This window comes from Lutjanus erythropterus, chromosome 22, assembly GCF_056507025.1.
Source record: "Lutjanus erythropterus isolate fLutEry1 chromosome 22, fLutEry1.hap2, whole genome shotgun sequence".
Classification (NCBI taxonomy): domain Eukaryota; kingdom Metazoa; phylum Chordata; class Actinopteri; order Lutjaniformes; family Lutjanidae; genus Lutjanus; species Lutjanus erythropterus.
Window position 1 is genome coordinate 21,888,298 of NC_139338.1, and position 24,486 is coordinate 21,912,783.

General features: G+C 40.1%; 1 protein-coding gene across 1 annotated transcript in view; it reads right to left on the bottom strand.

Annotated features, from left to right (window-relative positions):
• chrm2a (cholinergic receptor, muscarinic 2a) overlaps positions 1-16,176 on the bottom strand; it is a 92,998-nt gene extending 76,822 nt beyond the window's left edge. The window contains exon 1 of the mRNA XM_084710860.1: positions 16,060-16,176. The gene's annotated coding sequence lies outside the window, so the exon portion shown is untranslated. The remainder of the gene's footprint in view (positions 1-16,059) is intronic.
• Between the last annotated feature and the right edge of the window lie 8,310 nt (positions 16,177-24,486).

A 24,486-nucleotide genomic window follows, 5' to 3' on the forward strand; every position in this document is an offset into this window, starting at 1 on the left:
CACTAAAAAAATCATGATTATAGTTGGGTCCTGAGAGCCGAATCCAAATAAGAATTGCTTCCACAATGCATGCAAGTTGAATGCATACATGTTTTCCCATCTCCTAATGCATTTGCCTTGTTAAATCATTGTCCATTTGCTTGACTAGCGGGTGAATGGCACAAATTGTGCGACTCATGCAACAATCGCCTCTATTTAGCAAATGCGAAGCTACAAAATGCCAAAGTAAACCCCCAAATGTTCCGGAAACCAGGTTAACCAGCTTAGCACAGGTTTTATCTGTTGTAATATCACACAGCTCTGCTATGAAGAACGCAGGAGGGCACTCAAAGAATTGGAATCGAGAATCCATAAGAAGCAAAATAGATAAGCAAGAAACGGAAACAGATTTGTTCAGATCCAAGCAATTTCCAACTTTACACCCAATAATTTCAGCATGTTATCAATAGTGGCCAATAAAGGCCTTAAAATAAAATATTGTGTTGCCAAAAATGAATATTTCTGTTGATATGGATGATACAGTTTAGCTTTATTTATGTGCATGCAAGACAAGTACATCTGCAGAGTCAATGTGTGCATATATTGTATCAACAAAAAAAAATCAGCATATTTGATAAAAATCCTGCATTCCTACTAAAAATGCTGACATTTTTTGACCTTTAATTTGTACCTTATTGGAAATTACCTGGATCTAACTGAAAACGGACCTCACCTTAATCACTCTGATTAGGCAGCTGTAGCAAATTTGCTTTGTGTTTTGTTTTTCTGACAATGGATGTTGTCACCGCCTGTGCTTGAAGCAAACTGGATGACCTTTCCAGCACACCTTCCTCTAATAGCGCACTAATAACAGTAAGAGTCTCATTAGCATCCGAGAGGTTGGACTTTAAATACAAAATAAGACACTCAGCGGTGATGACTGGAGGCTGTGTCAGCTCGCGACCTAAAAAAGTTAAGTTATTATTACTTTGAGGAGTGAAAGGTTGTCTTCCAGATAAATTACCAAAGAGACAAAAAAAAGAAAGAATCTTCAAAGTGCCTCTGATCACCGCCGCTCACAGTCTGAAGAGTCATCTAGAAACAGAGAATATTTCTGATCGAATAAGATCTGTAAAGTGTGATGAAAAACCTAAGAAAGTGCCAGCTGCTACAGGTGCCAAGTCCAAGTGATCAAGACCCAATCCATTTCTTTAACAATTTAAAATAAAATGAAAACTCGCAGTGAATTCACTGACACAAGCCACTTTTCCTTACACTTGATAAGACAAATAGAGAGCTTGAAATTTTGTCTAAGTGCTAGATGCACTATAAAAAGTGACTTACTGCAATAGATTTTTGAGTTTTGAGCCCAACTCAAACTCTTCAAAAAAGTTTTACCAACCTGTAAACTTTTGTTGATATAATTTACTTTTCTTCTTTAGATAAATTTGCATCTTTGAGTTTTAGAACCCCTCCAAAAATGTACTTGAAAAGTCCTTGAGAAAACTTATGAAGTTAAAGTGAATAATGGTTCATATTTAAAACTTTCAATCAAAACCATTAAGTTTTCAGGCACCCAAGTAATAACAAAGAAGGTTTGTTGAAATACATTTTTTTAGTTTCTAAGACAAAGATTCAAGTTTATCTAAGGAAGAAAAGTAAATTAACTCAACTAGAGATCATAGGCTGGCAAACCTTTTTTAAGTTTATTTCAAAACTTTTGGCTCAAAACTCAAAAATCTATTGTAGTAAGTTGCGCTGAATTTTCTTTTTAGTGTGCCAAAAACATTGGCTCAATAATATATTTGGCTTAATGTGAAATTAATTGTTCACTGCTCCTATTTTAAGAGTAAAGAGTTTTTAATTCATGCATCTTGGCAGAGTAGTTTGCCAACTCACTACATTTTGCCAGCTGCAGAAGCACCGAGGCTTAAGCTTCAGCGGTTTCCCTAATAAAAATTCAAGGATTTTTAAAATATGCGACTAACCAAAGTGCAGAATGAGGAAGTGCCGTTCTCGCTTAAAAACTCAAATGGCTTTTAGTGCAAAATGAATCAGCCTTTAGTCTCTTTCCACAAAAATAGCAAGAAGCTGAGCCAATTGATACTCCTGTCCTGTCGTCCATGCTAACAGCCTCCAATTATCAGGCGACTGGGGAATGAGACCTCTCTGATTAGCTATGCTGGGCAGTATTGATCGGACTGGAAAACTGTGTAAAATTGGAGAGAAGTGGGATGACCTTGTCTCTTGCACTCTGCTCCAGATTGACAAAACAAAGTAAGGACAGCTGTGGAGACGTACCTGCATGGCAATGCTCTCTGTGTCTCTCAGAGCGTCTTCAGTTTTTGTAAAGAGACATGTGCCTGAGCGTCTTTCCATGTGGGCTGTGACTGTGAAGACGTTTGATTTAATACAAGAGCTAACTAGAACCATAAAAGGTTCTTTGGCTCGTCGCCATGGATGAACCTTTTTTTGGTTTCTGGCAGAACCTTTTATAAAAGTTTCACTTGGAACCCTTTCACAAAGTTCTGCCTAGAACCCGACATAAAGGGTTATACCTAGAACCATCTGTTTCACCTAGAAAACCCTTTTATGGTTGAATGGTTCTACCCAGAACCCTGAACCTTTTTATCTTCCAAGTTTGAACACACTAAAGGGGCTTCTACAAAGAACATTTTTACATTCCTGGATCAGAACTAGGGGGTTATACCACGACCACCTTTATGTTCCTAGAGTTTTATCTGGAACCCACACCGGTGGGTTCTACCCAGAGCCCTTTTATGGTACAAAGAACCACTGACGCACAAGTTATTCAATGAAGGGGTGCTTTGGATGAAACCTGTAGCCTCACAAGCACACTTGACAAAACCTTCAAAAGCAAATGGTTCTTGGTAGAACCTCAGGAGGAATCCTTTGGAAGCCCTGTTACTAATAATATCTGGAGAATTACATGGACTTTGCCACCACCACAAATCATTAAGTCAGGAGGCTGAGGTCAGACCAGTAAGTAGAAAAGGTTTTGTCAAATGACAAACCACATTTGACCCATTATATATAAACTAACCTACATGACACACTTCTTGAGTCAAGCAGCTACAAAATGGTGGAAATTTAATTTCCCATAAATTCTTCACAATAAAACTTATCTGTTTGTTATTTTAAAGCTTTTATTTTGAAGCGCCAGTTCAGGACATGTTATTTTCATCAGATGTAAAACCAGAGATTCAGTCAGAAGCTACAAAAGTATGGACACCGTTCTCTCTGCTCTCCTGCACAGACATGAGTTGAATCTTGCTTGTTCGCTTGCTTGAGGCGGAGAAGCTGGCCGGCTTTGTTATTGTGTGACTTCAGTGTTTTAAAAGGTCACTTCAGAGTCACCATTTTGGATCAGCGGAGTCAGGCACTGCCAAGACGGCAACGGCCGGCGCCACCACACTTCACAACGGCTCATCAAAAGCCTACGAGGGTGTACCTTTAATCACACAAGACAACCTAGAGTAAACTGCAGCAAAGTGAGAATTTAAACCATCAGAGGTCACCAAGATTTTCAAGGGGGCTCTTTAATATAGTGAAAAAAATGTTTGAGTGACAGAACAATTAGTTAAGCAAAACAGAATAAAAACTTGGAAAAGTTCTTGATTCACTGTTCCTTTAAGTTTTTTTCATAAGATCAGACATGTCTTCTCTCTGCTGCGACTGCTTTGTTTGTGCGAGGGCTGTCGAAAAGGGCCATCAGAGAGTGTGAACATAGGGGCGGCCAGCGCCTCACACAGTGAATCTATCCCACAGTCTGTTTGTGTTCCACTGACACAGTGTAGTCTCTGGACTCTGTCGGCAGCCCTGTTCCTGTCAAGTCAAATAACAGCAATTCAGACGGGCTCTGCGCTCTGACACGGCTCATGCCGGCTCAACGGGAGGCCAGAGAGGCTCAGAACGCTGTTCGGGAAATGTACAGAACCCGTACATGCGTCCGCTGCAGAATGCAAAGGAGGAGCTCCACAACACACATGCACGCGCAAACTCAAATAACCTAGAAGTGCCCACTTTCCTTCCTGCTGGCATTTCTTTCAAATGTCAAATCGTTCACCTGGAACAAGTTACGAAGACCTTCGGGGATCTTCTCGGAGAATGTCAAACTGAACCGTGAATCTGTGCAAAGCTTTGGATAAAGTGCAACGGCCACCGGCCTCTCACGGCGAGGCCTGAGGGGAGGAAGTGAGACATCCAGGTCTCAGACGAGTCGGTCACGCTGCACTTATCAAGTGTACATGTAAGCTCAGGCTATGTTTTGTCTCTTAAATAACCCGGTCATGTTTATTCTGTGGAAGTATCTCATGACCCTGTTTCCTGTGCAACTTGGAATAGTACAGTGTGTCTGCATACCCCAGTGATTTCTTCTACCGCCGCTCAGGGCGCCATGGAAAAACAGGACAGTTGTCTTTTTTAAAGGGGAAAAAAAGACGTTCACCAAATGCCATCAAATAAGACAGAACGCTCTTAGAAATAAAAACACCAACTAGAACCATAAAGGGTTCTTTGGCTTGTTCCTGGTTGAACCTTTTATAAAGTTTCCACTTGGAATCCTCTCAGAGAGTTCAACCTAAAACCATCTGTTTCACCCAGAACCCCCTATGAGATGTTCTAAAGGAGAACACGCCTATGGTACAATGGTTCCACCCAGAACCCTCACTGGAGCTTCGATCCAGAATCTTTCCACCTTCTAAGGGTTGCAACAAGAGTCCCTCCAGGTGGTTCTTTCAAAAACCCTTTTATATTCCAAGGATTTTATCTAAAATCAAACATAAAAGGTTATATCTAGAAACATCTTATGGGAGGTTCTATCCAGAACCACCCTCTAAGCGTGCTAGAACTATACTAAGAACCTTTTTTCAACAATCCTTGAAGAACTCTTTCTTCTCAAAAGGGTTCATGTCATGACTTGACAAATCATTTCTTCATAAAATAGTTCTTCATGGAGAACCCCCTTGAAACCCTTATTTCCAAGCGTGGTATTTACTACCATTAACTGGCTTTCGTCTCACGTTTACTTTTAAAAAGACAGCGCAGACAGGGTCAATAAATTGAACCGGCCGACCACATAAAAGAAAACTACAGTTTACGATGCCTCAGGGCATTAAAAGAAACAGAGTTTGAACCCGGTCACACCTGAGGCAATAAACAGGTCCTCACTTGCAAAAGCAGGAATGAACCGAGCGCCGACACACAATCCAATAACAATAACAGACAATGATTGTCACTGGACTTAATAATACCGGCGAAGGATTGGATACATAGCAGCGGCCACCACTGCTGCCTCTCTGCCTCGGCTGAGTGCTGTAGTGTCTCTTCTGGCGCGGAGAGAAGAATGTTTACCTTTTGATTTGATCCGCAATATCCAGGGTCAGGACCCGCGTTTATCTGTTGAGTGTGTACACAGTATAGAGCTTTGTGTCAAGCCGTCTGTCACTGAAGCAGCTCTAATTCTTTTTCTTGCGGGGAATGTGAAGATGATAATTGTTCGACACAGCTTTGGACAGTTTGCAGACTAATCTGGACAGCTTTTTTTTCCTGTTGTCGCAAGCGTGTGGAAGAAATATCTGATTTCATTGCGTGTTTTCTTCCAGCGGTGATTATCTAAGCTCTGGCAAAGTCAGAGTTCTGGTGGTTTAAATAGCCTGACTTTTACTGGAGTGGAAAGGAACTGAATATCCTGCCGCTGCCTCCGTGGAGAGTTATCTCTCATTGTGAAATGAAGTGAGGGTGAATCTGGTGTTCCATGTTAACTGGCAGTTTCAGGTGAATGGACTTGTGTTGGGCACAGGGGAGCAAATTTCGCAAATTCATGGAAAAGCCCAGGGACACGTTTTGCTGGCAGAGAATAATGATTAATATCAGAGGTGCACAAAGTCTTAAAGCACAGATTTATCTTCTTTGCAATTATCTTCATACTGTGAGACAATGACAATGTGCTTCTAAAAGGAAAATTACCTAATATTTTTGTGGCAATTATATATTCAGGCTTTTAAAATTGTAAGGCAGATATTAATACTGAATAATATGATCCCCAACATGTTTATAATCTGCTATAGATTCAGTTTCAAGTTTCCATACTTTCGGGCAAAGAAACAACAAAAAAGGAGCTGCTTATGGAGGCTATCAGTCTTTTTCTGAGCGTTAAGTTATGCTAGTTGCTATGAGGAGCCATACCTAGGCTGTACTAAGGTCCTGTGAGTTAAATGCTATTGCTAGCATAGCAACATGCTCACAATTTCAGAGCCAACATACTGGTGTTTCATAGGTATAATGTTTACTGTGCTCACTTTCTTGTGTTAGCATGCTAAAACTCACTATTTAGCACTAAACAAAAAGTGCAACTGAGGTTGATGAGAAAGTCATTAGCTTTCCAGGTGTTGGTTGTTTGCACCCAGAGTGGAAAAACCAATGTGGCTATTTACATCTGGGTGTAATGGCACGAAAAAAGCAGGCTGGCGTCCATATCCAACAATGCTATTTGCACCTGGGGTGTAAATAGCCACACCCACATAGCAGAGCCACAACAGAACAGTTTTGTTGCCGAAAGCTAAACAAATACTTTGGTTGATTAAACCCAACAAAGTAATTTAACTGCTGAAACTAGGTCGCTCTTTATAGCTTAGTTCGTCTGCCATGACACTGCGCTGGATGGACAGACCAACAAACTGTCTCCAGGAAGAACAACAGACTGACAATGACGACGGTGCAATGATTCATTATTGATGTCAAGTACATGGTGCCTCCATTTGGCCATTATTCCTGTTTATCAGCCTCAGGCAGTCTATAATTAGGACAGCAATACCTGCAGGAGTACAGTTTGACTTTTATTGCCTATTCAAATAAAAGTCGGCTGCCAGCAGCTCATTGACTTGCGCTGAAAAGTGAATGGATTAACGCCTCTGATTCTAATGCATCACACATACTGTAGAGGAATTTGTGGTAAATCTACAAACTCTCAGTGGTATATTCAAGGTCGTGTCCATGTCTGGTGTTTGGACATTTTCTGCTTCCTTTTTAAAAACAAAAATGGTCAAATGTTCCCCTCGGCCTTGTTTGTCTGTCTAAATTATTTTAAGCCATTTTTTATCTCCGCAGTGGCTTTTTCTTCCTGGAACAAGCAGAGCCTCCTGTCAAAACCCCCCGAAAAAGAGCAGTCTCAGACTTTGTAAGCTTGGATTTTGAGCCCTGAAATACCAAGTGCTCTTCCTGTTGGCTAATTGCTTGTTAGTGCTCCTGGCCCAAGAGTAGAAAAAGTCACACAGGGCTACTTCAAACCCACCCACACAAGCAGCATCTGCAGCAGCACAGTGAGATATTACGGCTCCCTGTCATGCTGGCGCCGTTTACAAGAACTTGTGACACCAGCTTGGGCTCTTTCCCCCTGCCGCTAGAGCTGCAGCACGGAAATCGGAGCGGAAAAGTAATCACCAAAATCTCATTACTACTTTCTTTTTGTTCACATCACTATCAACTATTTGAAATGTTACCTTTCTAGGTCAGAAAAGAAGCTGGATCTACTTTATATTTTGCTCTCCTGTCTTACAATCTCCCATCATGGAGGAATTAGGCCTGCTGGCAGTTCCAATAACCCCTCGCTGCCAAGGTCCAATGAGAGCAGACGGGCACACTGAATGTTTTATGGAGCCAACGATAACGGCAGAGCCAGAGCTTGAAGTAGCCGGCTGGAATTATCTTGTACTGAGGCTTGGAGTAATTAAGAGCGGGGGAACGGCCGCCCGACATTACTGCTGGATGAGCGGCAAGACTGAGGAACACCTGAGGCTTCTGGAAGCAGAGCACATTCAAAGGCGTCTCCTGAGACTTTGAGGGGAGCACAACTACAACCGCTGCTGCCGTCGCAACTGGGCTGCTGTTCAGATTTTCACAATGACTGAAATGTATGGCTCTATAATGCTGGCATGATATGGGGACAAACAAAACTGGGTGTAAAAGAGAGCACTGCACCGGACAATCTTTATTCAGACAGAAAACGTTCCTCTGTTTTGTGCACAACAAAAGTGTTGAAGGATAGAAAGTGACTTTTTTACTGTGTTTTGAAAACCTGGGTTAAATGTCAGTGTTCTTCACTATTCACTGCCTTCAACATATAAACAAATCTTAATTCTCCTTTTATGCAATTCAGTATCACCATGGTGACCTGCTTTGGTTAAGAGCGGGAGCACTTTGCCCACCTGAAGAGTCATTTCTTTCTTTTATTCAGATGCATTATGCATTCATTATTGGTCCTAGCTGTATGTCACTCCTCTTGAAACACACATATGTTGTACAAGAAGTGTAATGACATATTGGCACACTATGTCACACTACAAGAATATAACAATAATGCATGATGGAGCCAAAAAGCAGTGCACAGGGTGCAGTCATTTTAAGACTGTTTATTATATATATTGACCCTAGTCTGTTTAATTGGTTGCACTTACTAGTTGCTACTCTAAAAAATAATTTCCACACTTTAACAATCACTGCAGGTAAAAATAATTAGTTGCAAGGGAACTCATGTTACTCTTAAATACCTGCTTTAATTAGCTTATTAATGTAGACATAGCTTTATTATTTTGGTGATAACCATCAAGTTTTTATCTATCATTGCACCCATTATCGTTGATAGGTGTTATTAATACTACTGACCACCGTTACCTTGTAACAAGTTACTCCCCCCCCTTGAATTGCATTGTACCTAAACGTTATTATGTAACTTTGGCTCAGTTATGCCAAAAGTAAACTGCTTATGAACATAGTGGAGCTTTTAGCAGCCAAAGAGCAAGATATTTTTCCAAAGTTTTTGATAATCAATTGACCATTTCAGTCTTTTTCATGCAGAAATGTGCTGGTTCCACCCTCTTACATTTTTTTTTACTTTTCTTTGTCCTTTATGATGATAAATGAAGAGTCTTTGGGTTTTGGACTGTCAGCTGGACAAAAGCAAAAATTTGAAGACGTCACTTTAGGAAATGCTGATGAGCATTTTTGTTTGCAATCTTTTGGGATTTTATAGACTAAAATAAATAAATAATGCAGGTTTAATGATAAAATAAATTGTGAGCCCTGAATAATGAGTGACCACCGCTGCTGCCTTTACTCAGGCTGAAAAGTAAACACATTTTCCAGACTCTGCACTACTTGAGTTTTGGATCAAGAGACTGACAGTAAATCATACTGTAGCTCAACACTGTAAACACCGGGGTGAAAAACATCGCTTTCATGTCGTCCACACGTCAAATTCTCTCAACGCGTGCTACAGTACGGACATCAGTATTCAGGTTGTCAGAGGCGTTCTGACTCACATGAAATGGGTCCACGCAGACCACAGACGTCAGGGAACTACTGAACTGATTTCATAGAAGAGACTTTATGAGCAATTACAGGGTCACTGAATCCATTTGTATGTTGATGAAATATGCTGACACAATGCTGTAAGTAGTGCTTAGTCCATTGATTCCATGTCTTTTGTTACAAATGCAATTACACTGGTTTATTTCGCCTAACTCTCTCTGTCTGCTAGATAATGACCTTAAGGAGGAATCTCCCTCCTCCCATCCTTTCCAATCAATGCCACTTCGTGCTGTGGTTTAGTGGCACTTCATATTGTAAAGCTCTGCAATCACTCAGCATCTGATAAGAAGCACAGTGAAAGGGTACACTAGCCGTTTGTCCCACCAGCTGAAGATATCAGCATGCGAAAATCTGGATAGATTTTACTACATTGACATTTAAGCTTATGAAACCATATTTAGATATAAGTCAAATACATCCTGTCACGTATACCGTGTCACTCGTATGCTGCACGTTCACCGTTACGTAAAAACCCCTTCATAGAATTTCTTTTCACAAGATTTCCACACATTATCTCCTGTTTCAGCTCAATTACAGCTTCCTTCAACACCCGTCCGACGCTGCGTGGACTTCCCCATCCACTTAGAAGCAAAAATAACATTTTAATTGCGTAAAAATAAAATAAATAAGTGTGTAATGGCAGAAAAAGAAAGCGATTAGAGCAGGAGCTCAGTGCAAATAGAGGAGCCTTCTGCGGTTGAAAGCGTGATAATTAGACATTCCTTTCTGTGTGCGCCAGCTACACAGATTCACTAATGTGCACTGTGCAGCCGTTCTACAACCGAGAAGCTTATGTCCATGGAATGAGGCACCCCACTGGCTAAATTTAACTTTTTACAAAAGCAGCCTCGCCTCTAACACTGTTTCCACCGCTGCCAGGAACACAGATTTAGGAAGATGTGAGCAATGTGCATTCATGGTAGGTAGGAGCATTGGCATGAGCCTCCTCCTTCAGTCTCTCCTCCCCTCTCTGTCCTCCGTGTGAGTAGGACCAAGACAGAGTCATATTTTGTCTTGCGTGTGTGTGTGTGTGTGCAAACACATTCGGCTCTTATAAAGCACAGTGTTGGTTCACATCCATGAAAGAAAAAAAAAAAAGAAATACTGTCCATGTCTTATTTTCACCACCGGGGGCAATATAAGCAGCACTTTTAGATGCAACTGCAAAAATCAGTTTGGTTCTTAAAGGGGCAGTTCATCAAATGCATATTTTTTCCTCTGGTCTGAAGTGCTTTTTTCCATTTAGATCAAGGGTCTTCAACAGCAGGTCTGGAACACAGAGGAGGTCCTCAGAGGTTATGAAATAAAAAAAATAATCAACTTATTTGCTAAAAAAAAAAAAGCAAGAGACTAACAAACCCTCCACCTCAGAAATCAGTGGTGAAAGTGCAATACAGTTCAATGCAGTATATGTCTTAGGGGTCCCTGCTCTGTCCCTATATCTGCTAAGGGGTCCATGACCTGAAAGACCCCTTGAAGACGCCCTGATCCTGATTGTTTTGTTAGTGTGACTTCAGTGTTTTAAAAGTATAGTCACACAAACAACATAAAGTAAAATTACTGACTTCATCTGTGGACTTTGGTTGGTTTAAAGAGAGCAGAGTCAGAAAAGGCCGTCTGAGGGCAAAAGCATTTAAATGTTTACACATCTATCAGAAATTGAGCAACATTATGACTCACTTGACGTTGTGTTTCTTTCTCTTCTTTTAGCTCTGTTTTTACTCTCCACCAACCCCTGGGAAAATGCACCAGTATGTTCCCCAGATGGACACTCACGTTGTCCTCTGTTTGGTGCTGCGCATGTAGCGTATAAGTTGCACATTTGAGAAGTTAGCCTTCAACACTTTCTGCCAGAAAGCCCCTTCTGCTCTATAAGATAGCCCAACAGCACAAAAAACATATTTGAAAAAATCAAAACTGCCAGAAAGATTTCTGTCTTTCTACCAGAAATTAGTTTCTGGCAGGAAACCCTTTCTGCCAGACTCATTTTTGTCATCAGTGTTGAGGCTTTTTTTGGCGCGCTGACCACCACAACCTGATTGTCATTTAGTCCCATTATACTGGAGAGAAGGCAGACATCTCCAAAACTCTGCCACTCACACCAAAACTGTTTACATGTATTGATAGGAAAAAAAACTGTATTTTAGATTTGGGTATGAACTGTCCCTTTAAAGCTGAATTGTTCCTTTAAAACATGGAAATGGGATGCAGTATGACAGACATTAATAAATATGCTCCCACACGTGTCATTTTATTCTCATCTGCATTAACCAACATGCCAATAGGCAATATTCATGCAGAACCGCCGGCCAAGCGAATAAATGCACATCATCATTTGCTATCACACTCATGCACACTGACACCTCCAGTAAAAATTATGCACAGTCTATAACATCAGCATCTCTAATGTAATATCAATAGATTTAGGGAAGGACGCTTAAAAAAAAAAAAAAAAAAAGACGAAGCCGCACGCTTGACCTCGGTAAACCTCAGAGGGACGGCAGAAATTGGAAAACCCATCAAATAACCGTTCAGTCATGGTGCATCCAAACCTCATCCATCAACATCGGGATGTCAAAGAGGATGATGAGTGGAAATGGAAGAGCAACAAGTCCGAGAAACTTCTGCAAACTTCTGCAGAGAGACTAGAGCGGTGATGCAACACATGGGTAAGATTGGTGGAGCAGATCTTAATATTCTCAGTGGATGTAGAAGGTTGTTAAAGTGCTCTTTCAGTCATTAAGATAAGATAAAGGAAAGTAAGGACATTTAAATTTATATTGTGTAATAATACTGAGGAAGTGCAAGTTGGTATAGAGGACATAGGAAGTCAGGCTGCAACTAATGATCATTTACATTATTGACTAAGCTGTTGATCATTTTATTGATTAATCGCTCAGTTGTTTGGTCCATAAAATGTCAGAAAACTGTGAAAAATGTTGATCAGTGTTTCCCAAAGCCCAAGGGGACGTCCTCAAATGTCTTGTTTTGTCCACAACCCAAAGAGATTCACTTTTGCTGTCATAGAAGAGTAAATAAACCAGAAAATATTCATATCTGAGAGGCTGAAATCAGAGAATTTGTATATTTTTTCTTAAAAAATGGTCTGTTATCAAAATAGCTGCCGATTTATTTTTACAGTTGACAACCAATTGATTAATCCATTAAGTGTCACAGCACTTTGTAGCAGCCTACATGAAAATAAAAGACATGGGTAGTACAGTGAAATAGCCATTGTTTAAAGGGATAGTTCAAATTATTTTATTTTTTTTTAAAAAGTTAAACTAAAAAAAGAATCACTTTAAGTGTAGGCTATATTTAGAATATTTTCACCACTTTGCCTTCGGACAGCCTTTTTCTGAAAGGAAACAACTGCTACATCGGCAAAATATCACTCCCTCTAAACCAACCGACCTCCATCAGCAAAATCAGTCATTTTACCTTGCAGAATACAGGAGTTGTTGCTTCCTTGATTTGTTGTTTTTGTGTTCTTTGTGTTACTTATGTTTTTTAAAAGGGTAGTTTGGATTCACCAAAACCTCACAATAACATGAACAATCTAAACAGATCGAGGCAGCGGTAGACAACAGCTCCCGTGTTTTGTGAGGTAAAATTAGTGATTTTACCTATGGAGTTTGGTTGGTTTGGAGAGGATAAGTTTTGTCTTATATTACAGACGATTCCTGTCTGACAGCAAAGTAAAGCAGTGAAAAAAATCTAAATATAGTGTACATTTAAACCAATATTGATTATTTTAGGTGGCTAAAATGTTGCTGACCCTCTCCATAGAACAGGACATCGCTTAGCTTCCTACACTGACACTCCTGCTGCTCCTCCAAACTGGAGACATGCAGTCTACAATATACTGTAGCTAATACACTGACTTTGAATAAGTACCTCATACAGCCCCACTTCAAAATAGTCCAAAATATCCCCTTAAGTAGTTACAAGATAGCACTATTGAAAGAAATTGCTTTACCAGTTGTATAATCAATATACAATACAAATATGAGCATTCAGACAGATAAATGGAATCATTAAATGCTTATTATTTTTGCTCTGAGCTATTCGATGCATTTAATCCCATCTGAAGAAATTGTTCTTCACTGCTGCTAAGAGGCTGTGATTGTATCGAGTGATTTATGAAACCTCAAGGGTTTTTTTTTTCTGTGGCCATATAAATTGTGTTTTCTATGGAAACATAATAGGCTGTCAAAACTCTTTATCTACAGGTAAACAGATGGATCCTGTGTCAGAAATATCTTTGGTTCAAGAGTTGTAACTGAGGGCACACAGACATGATCAAGCATCCACCAGAAAATGACCATTTTTAGAAAAGGAAGCTAATTATTATTATTATTTTTACAAATAGGAGCTGTGATCTGTTTGATATTGACTGGACACACACTCTGCACATACAAATATGGACTCAAGTCTGCACCTCCCCTGCAGTGCTGTTTCAAACTGATGGCAACTTTCTAATGGATTCCAGACAGAAGCAAAATGCAAATTCTCTGCTGTTTTTGCCAAGACACCAAATCAAATCCCTAACTGCAGATCTGCATGAATGTGCAAGAACAAAAAAAAAAAAAACAGCATCGACCTGCAGGATCAGACAGTAACAGATACTGAAGGAGACAGTGGTCCTTTTTTTTTTATCAGCTGACACCTCTTCAAACAAAAAACAATTTACCACCAGCGACTTAATCAAGGTCAAGCCTCAGCACTCACTCATAACTCACAACTGCAGAAAAAAAAGCCTAAATCAAATCTCTGCACAGGTTGGTGCCACAGGTGAACTGTATGGTAACTGTATCTGCAGGACTGTAAACATCCATTAAATAACCCAGGATAAAATATGAAATCCAGCGAATAATAATCAAAAATAAAATGTATTCTACCTCATCTTTAAGTCCTCGAATTCTTGCCAATAATGAGGCTAATAGAGACCATCGTTTGTCTCTGTTCCAGCGCAGAAAAGACCAAAGAATCAGGGTTTTTCTATATTTAAAAACAGCGTCAAAGCCTCGGAGTTAACTGATTTTCCTTCTCAAAGATTTACTCCCTTTCCTCCTTTATTAAAGCCAGAGTGGAGTCAAATGATCCCAAACTAGCCCCCGTCCCACTGCACTAGTTAACCCATCTGGCTCCCCTCTTCATTCACACCGACACGACTAAATCGCTCCAACTCTAATTATAATCCTGATTCTTAAAAAAAAAAAAAAAAAAGGATGTGCAGCTTAAAATGATTATATGCAAAAGAAAAGCAGGTTGTTAAATTGCAGCGTTACCTTTTGGAAATCGTCCTCTGGTGGATTAAAGGGCAACAAGCTCACTGCGCGTCATTCGGAGCATGATTTGGGAGATCCGGTGCGCGTAAAACAGCTCAACTACAGCATGAGACCCACGGTCACACGGTCCGACACCAACCTGCCGTCTCAAGTCGGTTCAGTTTCCTGCGTTGCGCTTTTACGCACGTCTGCTGCGGCTGCGACGCGAAATCACCTCTCATTCAGATCTCAGCGCATACAGAACAGCTCCACTTGGTGCTGGACTGGTTATTTTATTGATCTAAAAACACAGGAATCAAATGGCGGCATAAAATACGTATTTTTTTTTTCATCCTGCTGCTGCTGCTGCGATCAAACACGCTGAAATTAAGAATCGAATCGTGGAGGCTGCTGGGCAAATATAGACTCACGCAGATCTGCATCTCTGCTCTGTGTGTGGATGATTAGACGTGGGGTTTTTTAGCACAGATAAAATATTAAAGGAGGAGAACTGTGGAGAACCCAGCGGTGATATGAAAGCAGGAGGAATGAATGAATCCAAAGCGCATAAGAGTGCCATGAACGCACATTACTGGTCAACAGTTTGTCATTTATTTAGGTAAATAATCAAAACGTAAGTGGAAAAACTCGTTTAAAGAAAAACTGTTGAGAAAATCATGAGAAATGCAGGTTAACGGTGCGGATATTTGACGAGACAGTGCGCAATCTGCTGTAGGGTGTATTTGCTTGGGAAAATAAAACTGGTGCTGGACTTAAAACGACACTACAGTGTGATTTGACACTGAGACAGTTTCAGTTGGGGTTTCGTGAAATAAACCATAAATTAAGTTCTGCTCTCCAAGATGCGCCATATGGCACAAGCAGCTGTGGATGAAGCGTAAAACATTTCGTTGTCCCCAGCAGTAGATTTTGGCAGACGTGTTTTCTGCGCGATATTTGAGCTGATTACATGGCACCAAATCTTTCAAAACAGTCACACAGACCTGAGTTTAATCTTCCTGAAAATAAAGTTGCAGGATTTTCTTGCCTTTTCTTAAAAATAACTTTGAAATGTCTGAAATCGTCTACAGAAACCACTCAGACAATGACTGTAATGATCGAGCTCCATATTTCGGAATTTTACGCGCTGGAGGATCGTGATTACAGGTGTCGACGTGTGTTACAGAGGGTCAGTCCCGTATCTGAAAAGTCTCAGGTTCGATTCCTGGCAACAACTAGTCCCCCTCTGTCCTGTCGGAGTGTCCTTGAGCAACACAGCTTCATGAAACCTGCAGCAGGAACGAGCGCTCTATCTCAGGTGAACCTGTTCGAGGGGAAAAATACCGACTCCTTTTGGTTTTCATCGGAGAAAAGAGGCTTCAGTTCATACGGGGGAGAAAAGATCATTCAGGTGTCGTCTTACCTGCTTTCATGCTGTCACGCTGGTGGCGTCTCTTGGTCCGCTTCATCGCACCGTGGCTGCATGTCTGAGGACATGCTTCTGGAGACAGGCTTTGGAGACGGAAAGCGCCTCGGCTGCACACGGGAGAAAGTGGGGGGAGGTAGAGGGGAGAAAGTGTGTGTGTGTGAGAGAGAGAGAGAGGGAGAGAGAGAGATTTTGTGTGTGTGTGTGTGTGTGTGTGTGTGTGTGTGTGTGTGTGTGTGTGTGTGTGTGTGGAAAGAGAGAGAGAGGGAGAGCGCTACAAGAAGTAGGCTGGCATTTCTTTGACGATAATGAGTCGTTATTTGCCTTTTAGAATCTGGGAAATAAGGCTGAGCTCCAACCACAAGCGCAGCAACACGTCATTTAAAATACAAAAATCGCCCAAAGCCTTTAAATTTAATTATTTTATTATTCGTCAATACACCAATTAAACCCCAGGCCAGCAGAATCACACGTATGCGTCAAATACTGGAAGGAAATCAGCTCATTTAGCCGATTAGGACTTGGCGCCTTCACTTTTTTAAGATTTATGAAATGCAGTTGAATGATTTAAACGCGATTTCATTCATTTTATTTTACTTGTTTGGAGAAGAAAAAGATTTTGCCTGCGGATATGGCTTCCATTCAGAAAGAAAAAAAAAATGCAGAATTATACAGCTTTTACGCAGAGTTTCTGGTTTTCAGCACCGAGGAGAGCGCACATTTGGAGAGAAGGCGGGGAAAGGCAGATTTCAGCTCCCGAAAGATCTGATATTTCGACCACTTTCTATTTTTCATTGCCTGCCATCCAAAAAGCACGATGCAAACACGCCAAACTCAAGTCTTTAAATGTGATATTTCCAGTCAAACAGAGGGGAAGGAGACAAATCGGTTTCTGAATATCTTGGAGCAAACCACTAAACAGTTCCACTTAATTTCTTGCTATTGATTCCAAATGGGAACAATTAAAAGTAGACAAAAGAGGGATTTAAATTCGTGTATTACATCTCATGGTTTGTTCCCCTGTTTTTTCCCCCCGCACATGAACTCGGTCCCCGCAGGGAGCCTGTTGATCGTCTCAACAAGAAGTCCTGCTCTTCGTCACAGCTGTATACATTGCGTGGCCTGAGCTGCTCTCCCTCCTCTCCCTCTGAAGTCTGAGGACAGCTGCTGAAGCCGAATGACTCCTTTTATCATAACTGACTGGCACTTATTGAGATTTAGCCGCTTAAATCTTGTTTGAAAGGAGAATTCCTGTCTGATTTATTGCAACTTTGCCATTTGGAAACAGGGTCTGCTGGTATTAAAGGCTTAATGTGATTTGACATTATTTAGTATTTACTTTTTTTAACCTGCCACAGAGCCAATGAGATTGTTATGGAAAATAAACAGAGGATGGGAATGTTTTACTGACATCTACTGGGGGAATAATCTCAAAAGACCTGCTGTGTGTGTGTGTGTGTGTGTGTGTGTGTGTGTGTGTGTGTGTGTGTGTGTGTGTGTGTCTTAACAGATCTGCTGTCTGCCCACAGAAACAGGCTGTATTTCAATTGTACGTGTTTAATTACTTTTAATTATTTCACAATTTGTATTTTGCTGAGAACAAACTAACATGTAATTTGTAACAACATATGTTAAGAGCTTGTGTTTGGGTAGGGGGGAGCAGGGACAAAAGTTTAAGGGGGGACAGTTGCAACACAAACCTTTTCTGCTTTATCACAGAAGTCAGTATTATTCTGTGGAGTCACACGATTCAACCCAATCCGATTTATTTGGCCAGAGTTATAGTAGAAAAACAGATTTATAACTTCAAAAAAACATAAGTGTTTTCTGTTGTATAAATAAAGTTTAATTGTGTGTGTGTGTGTTTCATTCATCCCGGCAGACCGGACGCTACAGTCTCACTGTTGCATTTTGTCGCTAACTTCAGTAAATATCTCTGCAACACAATATATAATGTCAAATATTCACATTTTATTCATCATTTTAGTTCATTTTTGAATGTTTTAAACTAAAATTCTCACTCTCTTAAGATCTGGCCCATGTTTACTATAACTTAAAATTTCCTAACATCAGTTTTTACAGAATATATTTTCATATTTTCATATTTTTATCAATTATTTAATTTTATTTTGAACACATTTGATGAGTATGATGAAGTATTTGCAATAACACAATACTTTTTGGATGTATTTGTGTCTACGTCTTTAAAGTTAAAGCTAGTTTTATACACTCTTCCTCCAGGTCCTCCCACCACGCTGATGGACAGGTAACACCAACTTTATTTTAATGAATATGCTCCCCCACGAAAGAACACAACTCCCCCACCTCTCTTCTTGCGCTGCTATCACTCCAGATTTCATCCCATCACGGTTAAGACTTTTATTTGTTTTCAGATTCGTGAAAAAGGAACCATTAGGCGCAGTTTGAGTGGTGCCATCCTGAACCTTGGCTGTCAATTAAAATGTATCAAGTGGCAGTGGTTTGGGAAACACATACATAATGTACTTGAATTATTTAACAATGTGGCTCGTGTAGCAAGTGAGAAATATAAATTGGAGGCTGAAATGCGGAGAGATTGCATACAAAGGTGCTGTGAGGACAATAAAAACAAAACAAAAAGAAAAAGACAGAAGAGAGGCTGTTCTCATCTGATGACAGATGTCACACAGTTTTATATATTTTAAACTCCGTTGTAAAAATCATACAGGAACTTGGAGGAATTATATCTTTTTCTAGTAACTTAATTAAACATACTTGTTTTATTTATTCAAGTAAATTAAACTTAAACTTTCTAGTAGGGGAGACCAGGGGCCAATTGTAACACATTTAATTCCTCCAGTCAGACACGTGGTGACGACACTAAGCAGGTTCATTCTGAGGCATAAAAGTTATTTCTTGGACGTATAGTATTTTTTTTTCTCCCGTCTAATTTTAGATGACTGTGCATTTAAATTCACATTGACGTCAATCAATTAAAAATGAACCTCATGACCCAATGTAAGCACCTTTTTTGACTGAGTTGACGTGCTTTTCTGTTGGAAAATGATAATTTTTCGCTAAATTTAAATGTGAAATTACGGTGTACAATCGACCTGTTAGATCAAGTTTCTAAGGACACACGATGAGCATATACTTCCCAGTATGCATTGCTTGAGACCTTTTTTTTTTTTGTAGATTTAAGAAAACACAATGAAAACTTGCTGCGCATTTTTAATTCAGTTTAAGATTAAATTATGTTTTTTCACAATAATAAAAACACTGAAACATGATGAAGGTTAGCATACTTCTGTCTCTACCCACTTAAATTTAGTTAATTAATTACAACCTGAAAATGGCTGCCATGTGAGTTTGGTGAATGATCCCATAATGCTTCACAACCTCATAAAACTGTCTTTTATCATTATGTTGATGTGAATGTACACATTGCGCATTTAAAGCATCCCACACACTAACTTTTTTATAGTTAAAACAGGTTATTTTTGCAGTGAATGCATTAAAGACTGGCACAAATGCTCCAGGTAGGGCGATATGTTATTAGTGCCACAAAGAGGCTCGTCTGTTCTCATAACTAAATCCCATCTGATCATCAGAGCCAACAAACGTGTTGGGTGACAGTCAAAACACCCACCACACGCTATAGCTGTTCCTTTTCACAACATGACTCACAGTATGTGCACACATGCTGCTCATTGCTCATATGTGTGTCATTACACTGTAAACAAGCACCTTAATGGCCATGGGCGGATCACGTGTTGCATGCGCACCTGTGTAATGCTGATGAACAGGAGAGCCTCAAAGGACAATCTGAGTGTGTCATAATTAGTCAAGAAAAATCAGTTTTTTAATGGACTCACTGCTGCCAAAGCAAGAGAGAGACGCTGAACAACAAGGCATCTAATGCGCCATCCTGTAAATGGCAAATACATCAGAGTACATTATATAAAACAGAGCGTTAATGTATTTTTCTTTTACGGCTGCAGGGAACTGCCAAGGCTGTGGCGTGCTCCAGTTGCAACCTGTCACAGCTGTAATCTGTATATTTAGCTCCAGTCCTATCTGTTGCTGCGTACGAGTTAGCCTTTAATTATCTCATCATGTGTGATCCAGTCTGTATACCTACTTGTCACTTTGTTTTCTACACCTGCCAAACGTCCCATACCTGCACACTTAGTAAACTGCACAACCATGACAAAGAAAAGCAAGAGGCAAATCAAAATGCATAGCATAACACCTTGAAACGCACCGGAAAAACATGCTTAACGTAAACAGGGATCATTTTTCTAACCCTAACCCTTGGTTGTAATTTTTTTAACATCTGTTTTCTTTTATCGGACAATTGAATAAGTAAGAAATTTGATTGCGGCTCACAGTATGTTATACATTAGTCAAGAGCTACACTGATGTTTGAAAAAAGGTGAGTTGCAAATGCATATTTTTGCTTGTAACACAAGTAGAAAGTGCACGTGGCCGTTTGCTGCACGTCATTCCCCCACTTTCCTGTCCTTTATATTAGAGGCATAAAAGCCCCCCAGAATATTAATAAACAAACAAACAAATGAATGTTCAAAAACAAACAAGCAAACAAAAAAACTTTGTTATCTAAGAAGTGGTTGAAGGTCAAATTGTCACATATACAATCATGCAACATTATAGTAAGTGAGTTATCTGGGTTGTATCTAAAATAATAATGTATAGTAATAATAATATTGGTTAAAATAAATGACATAATGGCATATTCAAGTGTGGTTAAAATGCAGCAATAAATCACCTCAATTTATGCCAGAGAGTAAAAGTGCAACAGGTTACAGGCCTTAAGTGCATTCATTGATTCAGCTCATGTTTGAGACTAAGTGGTGTTTCTCCTTTTACCTTTTGTTTGTGGACTACAAAGTGTTCTTCATTGTCAGCACCCGCCTCAGTTTACAGAGCGCTCATCGATCAATGGTTTGTCAATCAATGTGAACAGCTGCTGAGGGACTTTAACTCGCCGTTGAGGAAACCCAAAGTCCCACTTTATTAAACAGAAGGATGAAATAATCCTCCTGTTGTCTTGAAGCAAACTCTCCACCGTGGATTTCTTTGCAAAGTCTCCCGGAGCCCCGCGAGCTGGGGAGGATAGAGCAGACGTATCGAGGTTCATCCTTTGATCGCTTGGTGAAAAATAAGAAACGAGGAGGTGAAGATGATCCTGGAAAAATGTGAGAAATCTGCATTTAAAACAGGTCAACCATTTAACCCTACACTCTTAGAAAGAACCACAACTATTTGCTTCTGAAGAAAACTTATTTAAAGAAAGAGTTCTTAAAAGATTGTTCCTTGAAGAACTCTTTCAAGGGTTCTTTGTACCATATTATGAAAGGGTTCTTGGTAGAACCTCCTGGATGGGTTCTAGATAAAACCCTTAGAATCTAAAAAGGTTCTCTGTAAAACCTCCTGACTTTGTTAAATTCTTTTGAATATAAAAAGATTCTCAGTAGAACCCTGAGTGTGTTCAAGATAAAAAAAACCCCTTGGAATGATAAAAGGTTCTCAGCAGAACCCAAGATGTGGGCTCTAGATAAAATCTGTAGAATATAAAAAGGTTCTCTGTAGAATAGGGATGCACCGATACCACTTTTTTCAGACCAAGTACAAGTACGAGTACAATACAAGTACTTAATAATGCCATTAATGTTCTTACAATAACTTTTAAAACATGTCTTATTTTCACTTTAAATGTAACAAATCGTTGTTGTTTCATGCCACAAATGTAACCATGGTAACTGTACACGTTACATTTTTAGGTTATTTGCAGTAAGTTACTTTACTGATTTTGTGTTTCTTATTAAGCTGTGCAGTTTACTGTGTATGTGATATATTTCAGTATAATAATTTCACATTATTATGGACTTGCAGAATTAAGTTTACTATTATAAATAGTGGTATATATGATAATTATTTCATTATCATTTGCAGCATTTTAACCAGTATTTTAATGACACATTTACACGTGTAGTATTTAAGTTTCTTCTTCATGTCCCTCTTGTCGAAGAGATAATTAGTTCCTACCTGTCATTGTTTGGGGGGGGACAGGTATGAGTGTGGGGCCATGTGTGCAACAGTTTTGTTGACCCCGCTGTGAATCCTAAAGAGTGAAGTTGCGTGTCCTGAGCTGTCAGGACGTTTTAGTGAAGAATAAGTTCACAAAGAGAAGTTGTAGCAGTTTATCACGAAGAAAGGGGCGGCGGTGTTTTTTTCTTCGTCTTCGGATTAATTTGCCGAGACATTCAACTAGTTTACATCCGCCGGGACTTCATGGACAGCGGCTGGCTGCGGTCTGCAGGTGGACTCTGTGTTTATCTCAGTTTTACATGGACTTACGTGGGATTTTACGGACAGTTTCCAAAGTCTCTGCTGTCATTAGAGGATGATGTTGAGGACAGCGAGTCTCTCGATGATGATGACGACACGACCAAAAAAATAAGGTAAGCATCAGCAAACGTCTTGAACTCTGCATCCTGTTGGTTCTTTAGATGTTAACTAGTATGGAGCTGCTACTTTTCATGACGTGGTATCGGGTGTGAGTGATCGGAGTAGTTTTATGAGGACGTGAGGACAATATCGGACCGATACCCGATGCTGGTATCAGCATCCGTGCATCCCTACTGTAGAACCCCCTTGATTTGTTCTTGATAAAACCATTGGAATGTAGGGTTGTGGTAGAACACGTGGGTGGGGCTTCATATAAAATCCTTGGAATATGAAAGGGTTCTCGGTAGAACCTGCTAGGTGGGTTCTCGCTAAAAATCCTTTGAACATAAACAGGTTCTCTGTAGAACCCTCTGAGTGTGTAGAATCCCTGGGGTGGGCTCTAGATGAAATCTATTCTCTGCAGAACCCCATTGATGGGTTCTTGATAAAACCCTTGGAATTTATGGTTTTGGTAGAACCCCTGTGTGCTCAAGATAAACCATTGGAATAATAAAGGTTCTCAGTAGAACCCCCTGGGCGGGCTCTAGATAAAAGCCTTTGAATATAAAAAAGTTCTCATTAGAACCCCCTGAGTGTGTTCTACATATTGGAGTATAAAAAGGTTCTTGGTTGAATCCTCTGGGTATGTTCTTAACATAACTATTGGAATAAAAAAAGGTTCTCGGTAGAACTCCCTGGGTGAGTTAATGTTAGTAACATTAGAAGGTGGAAATGTTCTGTATAGAACCCCCAGAAAATGTTCTGGTTGGGACCATTACACCATAGAAGGGCTGTGCATAGTACCTTTCATAGGGGATTCTGGGTGGAACCTGTCGCAGATGGTTCCAGGTCTAAACCTTCATGTTGGGCTCTGGGTAGAACTCTCTCAAAGGTTTTAAAGTGGAACCCTAAAAGGTTTTACCAGCAACCATTAAGTGTTGATTGTTATCAGCTTTTCTGCCTTCAACTAGTTCAAAAACATCTATTAATGCATCTCTAATAACTTCAGCTCCACCTCGTGTTTTTAGTTTACATTTTGTCAGTACAGAAAGGTCTGATAAACCCAAAGTACACTACCTGCTCAGCACTAAGTGACAATACTTGAGTCGGACCAGTTTGTCTTAATCAGGTGTTGAAAGTCTCCGAGCTGATCCCACAGTTCTGTCCCTGCAGGACCGCGGGAACATAAGACAGAAGCAGAGGAGAAAGGAGGCAGCGGAGGAAGTACAATATGCACAAATCAGTAGAAAGGATGGGGAAGGTGATTTACCTGTAATCCAGGGAACAGGCCGAACACGTCCCAACGGTTTCACATGCAGGCTAATTAATAGCTCTTGCAAACCAGCGCGGACAGATAATGTCCCCCTCTTTTCGTGTCACGAGTGTTTGTTTTCAAAAATTAGATGTTGTTGCTCAGTCTTTCCCCCCCCGTATGCTAATTTTCCTTGTACTCAGTACAGTTTGGCACGATAACGAGTGAAGGGGACTGTTCTGTTTGCATCAGCGTTTTGAAGTACGTTTCACTGGGGTCTGGTGACCCGCCTGCCGCTCGCTATGTTTTGCTGAGCTATTAGTCTTTGTGTTTGGCAGTGCCATTAGCATTGGCAGATCCACAGCTTCAGCATTATCCAACCCAATGATGGACACACCCTGGATGGGTGGAAAGCCTGACATGTTTGCCACTGCATTCATTTGTTTTTCTGTTTTTTATGGTGACACTTGAGCTTTGTTTTTTTTTTCCCCAAACACATTGTTGTCAACTTCCAAGCTTAACTAATCAGAATTTTCTGTTTTAGTTGACTATGAATAATGTGAAAAGTGTCACTTGTACAAAGAATTACTCAACTTTCAGCTTCACAGAACTTTTAGCAGCTTTTAGCTTATTGTTTATTTTTGTTTGTTTGTTTTCTGCTGCATATATTCCATTTCCAGCCACAGCCTGCAGCCATCACAGAGAAAACACATTCACTCCTA